The 9115-nt window shown below is 39.2% G+C and overlaps 1 long non-coding RNA gene across 1 annotated transcript; it reads right to left on the minus strand.

Annotated features, from left to right (window-relative positions):
• Positions 1 to 217: 217 nt before the first annotated feature.
• Positions 218 to 1073, minus strand: LOC115259535 (uncharacterized). The gene is made up of 2 exons (XR_003894122.2): positions 941 to 1073; positions 218 to 878 (listed from the first exon to the last, which is right to left on the minus strand). It is a non-coding gene; the product is annotated as an uncharacterized LOC115259535 (long non-coding RNA).
• Between the last annotated feature and the right edge of the window lie 8042 nt (positions 1074 to 9115).

Here is a 9115-nt window from a genome sequence, read left to right on the forward strand (position 1 = left end):
GACACAAAATGCATCTATTTTGAATATAGAACGATTCCTCCTAATAAAAATTGGATTACTCCAGAGGTTCTTTGAGATTTTATTTCATTTTCGCTCAGAAGGTCCACCATGTCCTCTCGGGTTGCGTCGCAATACCTAAAGAATTATGCTATCGATTCATGAGATGTTCTTTGGCCCAAAATGGGAACGTAAACTTTTGAGTACAATAACAAAGCAATTTTATTTAATTTTATAACTAAAAAGTTAAAGATTTTATTCATAAATAAGATGACTCATGCTTGTTTTTAGTTGCCACATTAAAAATTTCTCGTTTTTTTTCAAAACCATGTGAATATTCCGGCCAGGTTGCTTGAATGGACACTTAAACCGACAATGCCTTAGATGTTGAAGAAAGTTGGCCGGAAATCATTTTGATGTAGGGTCTTACGCGAACACTTGGCGATAAACAAGCCGTAAATGGTAGAAATCACGCATAGAACCTAGTATATGCACATTGTCGATCTGGAAAAGAACAACAGGCAGCGTTGGGCTGGACGTCTCACGGAATCTGGACTGGACAAGCTGCAACGATTCCGGAAAACGACGAGTGAAGAGGTCTCAGGTGAAGAGAACAGATGCTGATGATTCCGTTTCAGGTCGCAGATGTTGCTGGTTGCTATCGATAAGCTGATACACTTGCAGGTGTGCTGGAAGAGTGGAAGCGTTTGGCCCAGGTGTGAGTCCAGTGAAGGATTTTTCATTCGGCATTCATATGGAAAATCTAGGGCCCCAGCGGAAAACATATCGAAAGTGCAGTATGATCCGGGTTTTCTGTCGTTGAGCGCTAGTCCACCACGTCCTGCATAACTATACTCTGGCAGCAACACTATCTGCAGTAGCTAAAAAAGAAGAAATTTTAATTTATTTTAAACGTTTAGTTAATTTTTATTAGTTAAAATACAGAAAAGCTGATTACACGGTTGATTGCCTTCTAATTACATCACGCGAAACCTCGCAGCAAACAATGAAACGCGCTCCAAAACAAAAACATACACTAATCGAAATCATTCAGTCATTTTGATTCATTTGACAAGCACCTGGTTTTGTTGTTGATCGCCTTGATCGCGCCTAATCTTTTCGAATCATTCTGAATCTTTTTGGAATCTTTTAAACTGATTCGAAAAAGATTCAAGTGTCGCACCCCCTGGAATTACTTGCACTATTTTGACAAAATTCCTAAACTGTATTCCATGTACGGTAACCATGGTAACTTCGGCATCACATTGAATTCCATGCACCATTTCTTGCAATTCGTGCACCTAGCCATACAAAATATCGAGTATCACTGAATACCACTGACGACTTATACAGTACACTAACATCATGCATGCACCTTCTTCGAAACTTTCAATGCACCATCATGATGTCCACAGATTCATCTAGGTATCCTCGCATTATGCTGATACCATGCAATGTCTCTCAAACAATAAGGTATGTTATGCATCATACTGATATGCACCATCATGAAATTTCATGCACCATCAAAGCTTTTCAAGCACCATTTCAGCGTTTATCATGTCATCCAGACTCATTATGGCGTGAGCATCACTTAAAATACTTTTTTCTGTATTTTATGCACCATTTTTGCAATTCGTGCACCTTCGATCTAACCACGCAATGTTGAGAATCACTGAATCATGCTGACGACTAATGCACCACTGGTACATATGTACAATTTCTTAGTATCTCATGCACAACCATGATGTTCACAGAATCATCTAGGCATCCTTGCTGATCTTACGCACATTTTTTAACTAACTAGAAATGACAGCATCATATTTGAATAACATGCACCATTTTGGTTTGTCGTATTCCAAAACTGTATTCCATGTACGCGAACCATGGTGACTTCGACACCATATTTAATTCCAAGCACCAATTTTTCTATTCAGTATCGAGTATCGCTGAATAACGGTGACAGCACACTAACATCATGCACCTTCTTCAAAGGGTCTGCAGAATTATCTAGGTATCTACGCATTATGCTAATCTCATGCGCTTTGCTTTGAACAACTAGGAATCGGATGCATCATACTAATCAGCACCACCAATCAATTACATGCACCATCAAAGCTTTACAAGCACCATTTCATCGTTTATTTTATCTTCTACTCATCTGATGCATCATTACAGTGTGAACATCACATATAAACTTTTATTTTGTATTCTAAGCACCAATTTTGCAATTCGTGCACCTACTAGTGCAACATGCTGATAATCTTTGAATAACGGTGACAACTAATGCAGCACCCCAGCATCATGCGTCTTCTTCAAGCTTGCCAAGCACCATTTTGGCATTTACTATATCATCTAGGAATCATATGCACCATTATGATGTGGTTTATATTTGAATTCGATGCACCATTTTGGCCTTTCACATACAACATAGCATTCCTTGCACGAATTGCAAGTGCATCTTAATATGAAACATGTTGAATATAACAGAATTATGATGAAACTAACGCGACATACACTGACTTAATGATGTTCATCGAATCATCTAGTCACCATCTCACGCACCATATTTGAATAAAATAAGTGTTTAATTGCGAAATCATGCACCATCGTTAAATTTTAAGCACTACTAAAGCTTCACAAGCGTAATCGTGGCGTTCACTATATCATCTATTGCACCATTATTATTATATAAAGTTTCGTACATCAAAATATGTAGCATTTCATTTATCATGACCCATGTCAACTCTAATGCATCATACTGGCATAATGCACCATCTTTGCATGTCATGTTCCATATCAGCATTCCCTACACCATCCCAATGATCTCAGTGTGATCTAGGGATCCTTTGCACCACGGTGACATCATGCACCTTTATTGCCGCACGCAATTTGATTTTTATGCAGCAACTAATTTTAACACCATCTTCAACTTAGAATTCTATATATCAAAATTCAATTACTTGCCACGCATGCACTATCCTGACGTTCCCTTGATCATTAAGGTATATAATGTATCATCACACACGTTTTTAAATTCTATGCACCTTTTTGGTGTTCATTGGAAGAATTTCTGGAGGACTTCCTGGAGGAATTTCTGGAACAACCCGTGGAGGCATTCCAGAGGGAATTACTGGATTATTTTCAGGAGGAACACTTGGAGGAATCCCTGGAAATGCTTGGAAATCCTGCAGAAGGCTTCGGAAAATTCCTGGAGAAATACCTGCTGCAATCCTTGGAGAAATCCCGAAAAAAATCGGTGAAGGAGCTTCAGGATGTATGAAAAGTTCTAAGTGAAATTTCTGGAAGAATCCCTGGAGGAACGCTTTTCTTATCGACTCACCGTTTTGCAGCCCAGGATTAATCCGTGGAGGAATCTCTGGAGGATCTCTAGGATAAGTCAATGAGATTTTCTGAAGAAATTTTAGGAAAAATACCCAGAAGAATCCCTCTTGAATTTCCTCGAGGTATTTTTTTGGAGAAATTCCTGAAAAAAATATGCATGAGTTCCTGGAACACTTTCTGGAGGAATGCCTGGAGGATTTCTATGAGGAATTTCTGTAAAAATATTGGCGGCTTCCTGGAAGAATTACTGAAGGTACTCCTCCAGGAATTTCTGAAAGAACTTCGGCAGGAATATCTGGAGGGATTTTTGGGGAATATCTGAACAAATTAATTGATTCTTAGAGGAATTTCCGGACACGTTCCGGGAGAAATTCCTTTAAGATTTTCTGGAGGAATTTCTAAAAGAATCCCTTAAGAAAATATTGGAGGAATTCTGGCAGAAATTCCTATAGAATTTTCTGGCGGAATTCCTGGAGGAAGATGCCATGGAGGTATCCCTGAAATTCCTTGAAGAGTTCCATTAGAAATTGATTAAGGATAATCTGGAGGAATCCGTGGAGGGATTCCTTCCTGGAGAAATTCCTTGAGAAATTCCTGGAGGAATCAATGGAGGAATTTCTGAAGGAATTCCTGGAAAAAACTCCTGGAGAAGTTCCTGGAAGAATCCATGGAGGTATCCCTGGAGGAATTCTTGGAAGAGTTACGGAAAACATTCATTGAGGATTCTCTGAAGGAATTCTGACAGAAATTCCTAGAGGATTCTGGAGGAATCCCTGGAGGTATTTCGGGAGCAATTTTTGAGAAATTTCTGAAAAAAAAAATCATGGATAAGGGATACATCCTTTCCTGATGAAATTCCTTGAGAATTTCCTGGAGAATTTCCTGGAGGAATCCATCCAGGAAGCCATGGAAGAATCCCTTTAGGAATTGCTCGAGGAATTCTGAGAGAAATTCCTTTAGGATTGGAATATTAATTGGAGAAATGCATGGAGGAATTATAAGAGGAATTTCCGGAAAAAAATATAGAAGGCTTTCTAGAGAAGTTTCAGGATGAATGTCTGAAGGAACACTTCGAAGAATTTCTGAAGGAATTACTGGAGGAATTTCTGGAGGATTTTTTTGAGGATTTTTTGGAGAAATTCAATAGTGAATCCCTGGAGGAGTTCCTGATGAAATTCCTGCAAATATTCTTGGAGAAATTCCTGGATGAATCCGTGGAGGATTCTCTGGAGAAATGTCTCGCGGAATTCCTCTTGAAATTCCTGGAGGAATACTTGAAAGTGTTTCGGGAGACGGTGTCAGGCCATTCGGCCGAAGGTCATTAGGCCGAATGGTCATTAGGCCGAATGGTCATCGGGTCTTCTTCTTGCCGTTTCGTCCCCACTGAGACAAAGCCTGCTTCTCAGATTCTATAAACACTTCCACAGTTATTAACTGAGAGCTTGTCACCTCTCCTGGGAAAGGTTCGCATGAGACGGAGGACAAAATAGGTAGAAAGATGATGCTGGAGGTACTGGTCCCAATACCCACGTACCCAAACCAGCCTATACCATTGGTTCGAAATAGTGGAACCATCGACAAAGTAAATTATTCGGGGTCAACCATAATTCAATAGAAGCATAAATTTCACATGCATTAAAAATGTATTTTAGTACATACATTACTAGTTGTAGCTCAACCTAGGTACTTGTTAAATGTGTTTTTTTTTTTTTTTCCTTCTAAACCATAGGGGGATAAATCTGCTCATCAGACACCCTAACAGGAAGGTTAGGGTAGTGTGGGGATGAGGCCGTCTTCTACAATGCCGGTAGAAGCCAGGACTACTCTCTCCTCGACCCACTAAAACACATTCCTATGGTCGCCAAACCCTACGTCTCTCCGGAACCACCAAGAAGGTATTGCTTCAGAGATTGTTAAATGTGTGCGGTCGTCAGTGTGTCCCGGTGTATCCCACGGCGACTGCTGGACGATGGGCCGGCCCGGACAAACGGTACACCAGCGCAGGGCCAGTTCACTCCATCGCTGGCACATCGAGCAACCATCGCGGGACTCGATCAAGACTGCTATGGCATCTTAGGCAATAAAAGAAAGGCCTAATTGGCAGAAAAGATAATGGAGGAGCCCTTAGTGATCTGCCACAAAATCACACATCTTAATTTCGATGTTATTTTTAGAAATCCGCCCTCTTACCGATCTCTATGCACTCCACTGTCTACTCCATCATAAACTCAGTAATTCGCATGTACAAAATCTGTAGGGGCATCTGTAGCAGAGGAGGTAATTATAGGTGTTTTGCACAAATCTTCCACTTCACTATCCAGATCATTTACCTCCTAAGCAAGCGAATATCACCACACTCACTATGCAAAAATGTATGCCCTACAGGCTACAAATCAATTGGGAATCCTCACTATCGGTCAGACTCTGTTATTCTTCACTTTAGCGCACAAACTATATGGTCTGCTTTACACTTAACCGACAACTGATTTGGGTTTTGCTCCAAATCAACCTCTATAGTGTAGGTACGGATCTGCGGTGGTATCTCATATCTCTTCAGCGGATGCTGATAAGAGTAATTGTTTGCAGAGAATGAGAACTTGGCTAGTTCGAGTGGAGATGTTGGCAAGAGGGTTACTGATACGGGATTATGGAATGGTTGTGCTCCACGCAGGCTTGCAAATTTGGCTCGTTGTTGGCACTCTCCTCCAGCTAGTCAATCTTGTGTTCTGTTGTGATGTGTTATGCGTGTAGTGTATTTCACATGGTAAGAAAATGACCTATGCTTCCATTTCATACAGGACACTAAGAGCAACTTTGATGCCCTCGCGAGGCTGCTGATAGTGAGTAGGTTACAAGCTTCCTCGGCAAATGACCATTTTGCATGTGTATATCGTGCAACAGGCACGAAGATACTTTATTGATGCTGAATCTACTGATATTTTACCCATGAATTTTTCCTTCTTTTAAACATATGCTGTTCTTACTAGTATCATTGCTAAAATAATTTTTGGCGCTGAAACTGCTAATATTCAATTCATAATTTTTTCCTTTTTTAAAACATAGGCTATTCTTTCTAGTTTCATTGTTAAACTAGTTTTTGGCAAAATTTGTTGGAAAAGGTTAAAACAACAGATCCCTTTACAGGCTCATAATGGCTGACTTTCAATTCGTCCTGATGACCATTCGGCCTAATGACCATTCGGCCTGATGACCTTCGGCCTAATGGCCTTCGGCCTAATGAACCAACATCGAAGAATGCCTGGAGGTATTTCGGGAGGAATTTTCGAGAAATTTCTGAAAAAAGTCTTGATAAGGGATTCATCCTTTCCTGAAAAATATTCCTTGAGAATTTAAAAAAAAAACAAGACAATTACACCGACTTCGACCTTGCGGCCTCTACAGACTGAATATCCTTGAGAATTTCCTGGACGAATCCACGGAGGAAGCCATGAAGGAAACATTGGAGGAATTACTCGAGGAATTCCAGGAGAAATTCCTTGAAGAGTTCCGGGAGATATTCCTTTGGGATTTTTTGGTGGAATCCCTGGAGAAAATATTGGAGGAATTCTGGCAGGCATTCCTTAAAGATTTTTCTTAGAAGAAATTTGCGGAAGAATTTCTGGAGGAATTCTCGGAGTATTTACTGGAGGAAATTCACGAAGGAATTATTTGAGGAATTTGTGGAGGAATTTTCGAGGAATTTCTGAAATAATCATCGAATAGTGACTTATTCTTTCCTGTATAACATCCTTGGTAATTTTCTGGAGGAATCCATGGAGATATCATTGGAGAAATTTCTCGAGGAATTCCAGGAGGAATTTCTGGAAGAGTTCCGTGAGAAATTACTTTAGAAGTTTCTGGAAGAATCCGTGGAGCAATTGGCTTCTTTAGCGGTGTTGAGATAATTCCATATTCTGAATCTGCATGCCAAACTGAGCCGAAATCCAAATTTTCATGAATTTTGGTGGCCGGGAACCTATTTAGATATCAGGGTAAAGTTTGTATGGGAGCGATTTGTCAAATCACCCCTCGTCGCATTTTGTACTGCGCGGAGCTGTCAAGCAGTTGCTCAGCTGTCAAAAGGTGATTTCAAAAAATCTCTTTGTAATTGATTTTAGGTATCAAAATAAAGTTCTAAAAATCTGCAAAAAATCATAGTGCCTCAGAATAAGGTGCTCTTTCGTATAAAATCATAAAATCAATAATTTGTTCTAAGTTTAAAAACCCAATTCTTGAAGGTATCCCTGGCGGAAATATTGGAGGAATTCTGGAAGACATTCCTAAAACATTTTTCCTAGAAGAAATTTCTGGAGGAAACTTTGGAGGAATTCCTGAAGGAATTATTTGAGGAATTCCTGGAGAAATATATGAGGCTTCCTGGAGAAATTTTTGGACGAATGTCTGAAGAAATTCCTGCAAAAAATCCTAGAGTAGGGTAGGTAATCAAAAGTTGAACCAAATTGCGGCTTTCCGAAGTAGCGCAATTTTTGAGTAATTTTTTCTCCCACATGGACATAATTTACTACGGCAAAATCGTATGTACATTAAAGCCACGGTTATAAGCTTTCTGTTAAATGGTAAAAAGTTTGTTTTTGCACCGAATTTCATTGAAAAATTCGATTATTCGTCAACAATGATTTTAATCTTAATTTGAACCATCGTAATCATAATTTGAACCAATTTTAATCTTAATTTGAACTACTGGCGGCAGCTGCTCGAGCCTCTCCCAAAACAGCAAATTTCGTGCTGAACAATAGAAAAACACATGGATCATGGATCTGCTAATTCCCATAACTATTTTTCATTAGACAGTGGAATTTCAACTAAGAATGCTCTAAACTCTTCAGGAACTTGGAAACTAAATTTGGAATTTTTCATCCCCCAAGAGTAAACAAAACAACCACTAGCGCAATCTGCAGGCCAACACTGGAAGCTCGCCCCCGTTTACTAGTTCAAATTTAGATTACAAATGGTTCAATTTAAGATAACATTCTCCAAGTAAGAAATACTTAAATTTGATAATTTTATGACAAATAATGTGGAATATTATTCGGTTGGTCGATTCTACGATAAATAAGCTTTCATTTGACGTGTTCCCATATTGCGTGTGATACAATGCATGAGCTGTACGAGTGCACCGAAAATGTGCTTTCTCAGGGGGGAAATGGATGAAATCACATTGATTTTTCAATTGCCTGTTTTCCATGACAAAAACGCTTTTTTCAATGCCCTTAAAGTCCATGTTATCAGGTTATATTACGGAAAGCTGTTTAACATCTTTTTCGGGACAACATTTGGCTAAAAAGTACGTTGTTTTCATGAATTTCGAAATGGTTCAAAATAAGATTACAATTTGACTAGTTCAAAGTTTGATTTCTTACCCTAATCTGTGAAGCTTTCCCTGGAGGAATTCTTGGAAGAGTTCCGGAAAACATTCCTTCAGGATACTCTGGAAGAATTTCTGGAGAAATTTCTGGAGAATTTTCTAGAGTTCTTTCTCGAAAATTTTTTGAAAAAAATCCTTGTGGAGTTTCTGGAGGATTTTTTGAAGAATTTCTGAAGAAATTTATGGATGAATCCCTGAAGGAATTCCTGAAGAAATTCCATGAGAACTTCCTGGAGAATTTCCTGGAAGAATCCGTGGAGGAATCCTTGAAGGAATTTCTCAAGGAATTCTTGGAAGAGTTCCGTGAGAAATTTATTTAGGATTTTCTGGAGGAAATATTGGAAGAATTCTGGCAGACATTTCTTAAATATGTTTCCTAGAAGAAATTTC

The sequence above is a fragment of the Aedes albopictus genome, chromosome 1 (assembly GCF_035046485.1).
Source record: "Aedes albopictus strain Foshan chromosome 1, AalbF5, whole genome shotgun sequence".
Classification (NCBI taxonomy): domain Eukaryota; kingdom Metazoa; phylum Arthropoda; class Insecta; order Diptera; family Culicidae; genus Aedes; species Aedes albopictus.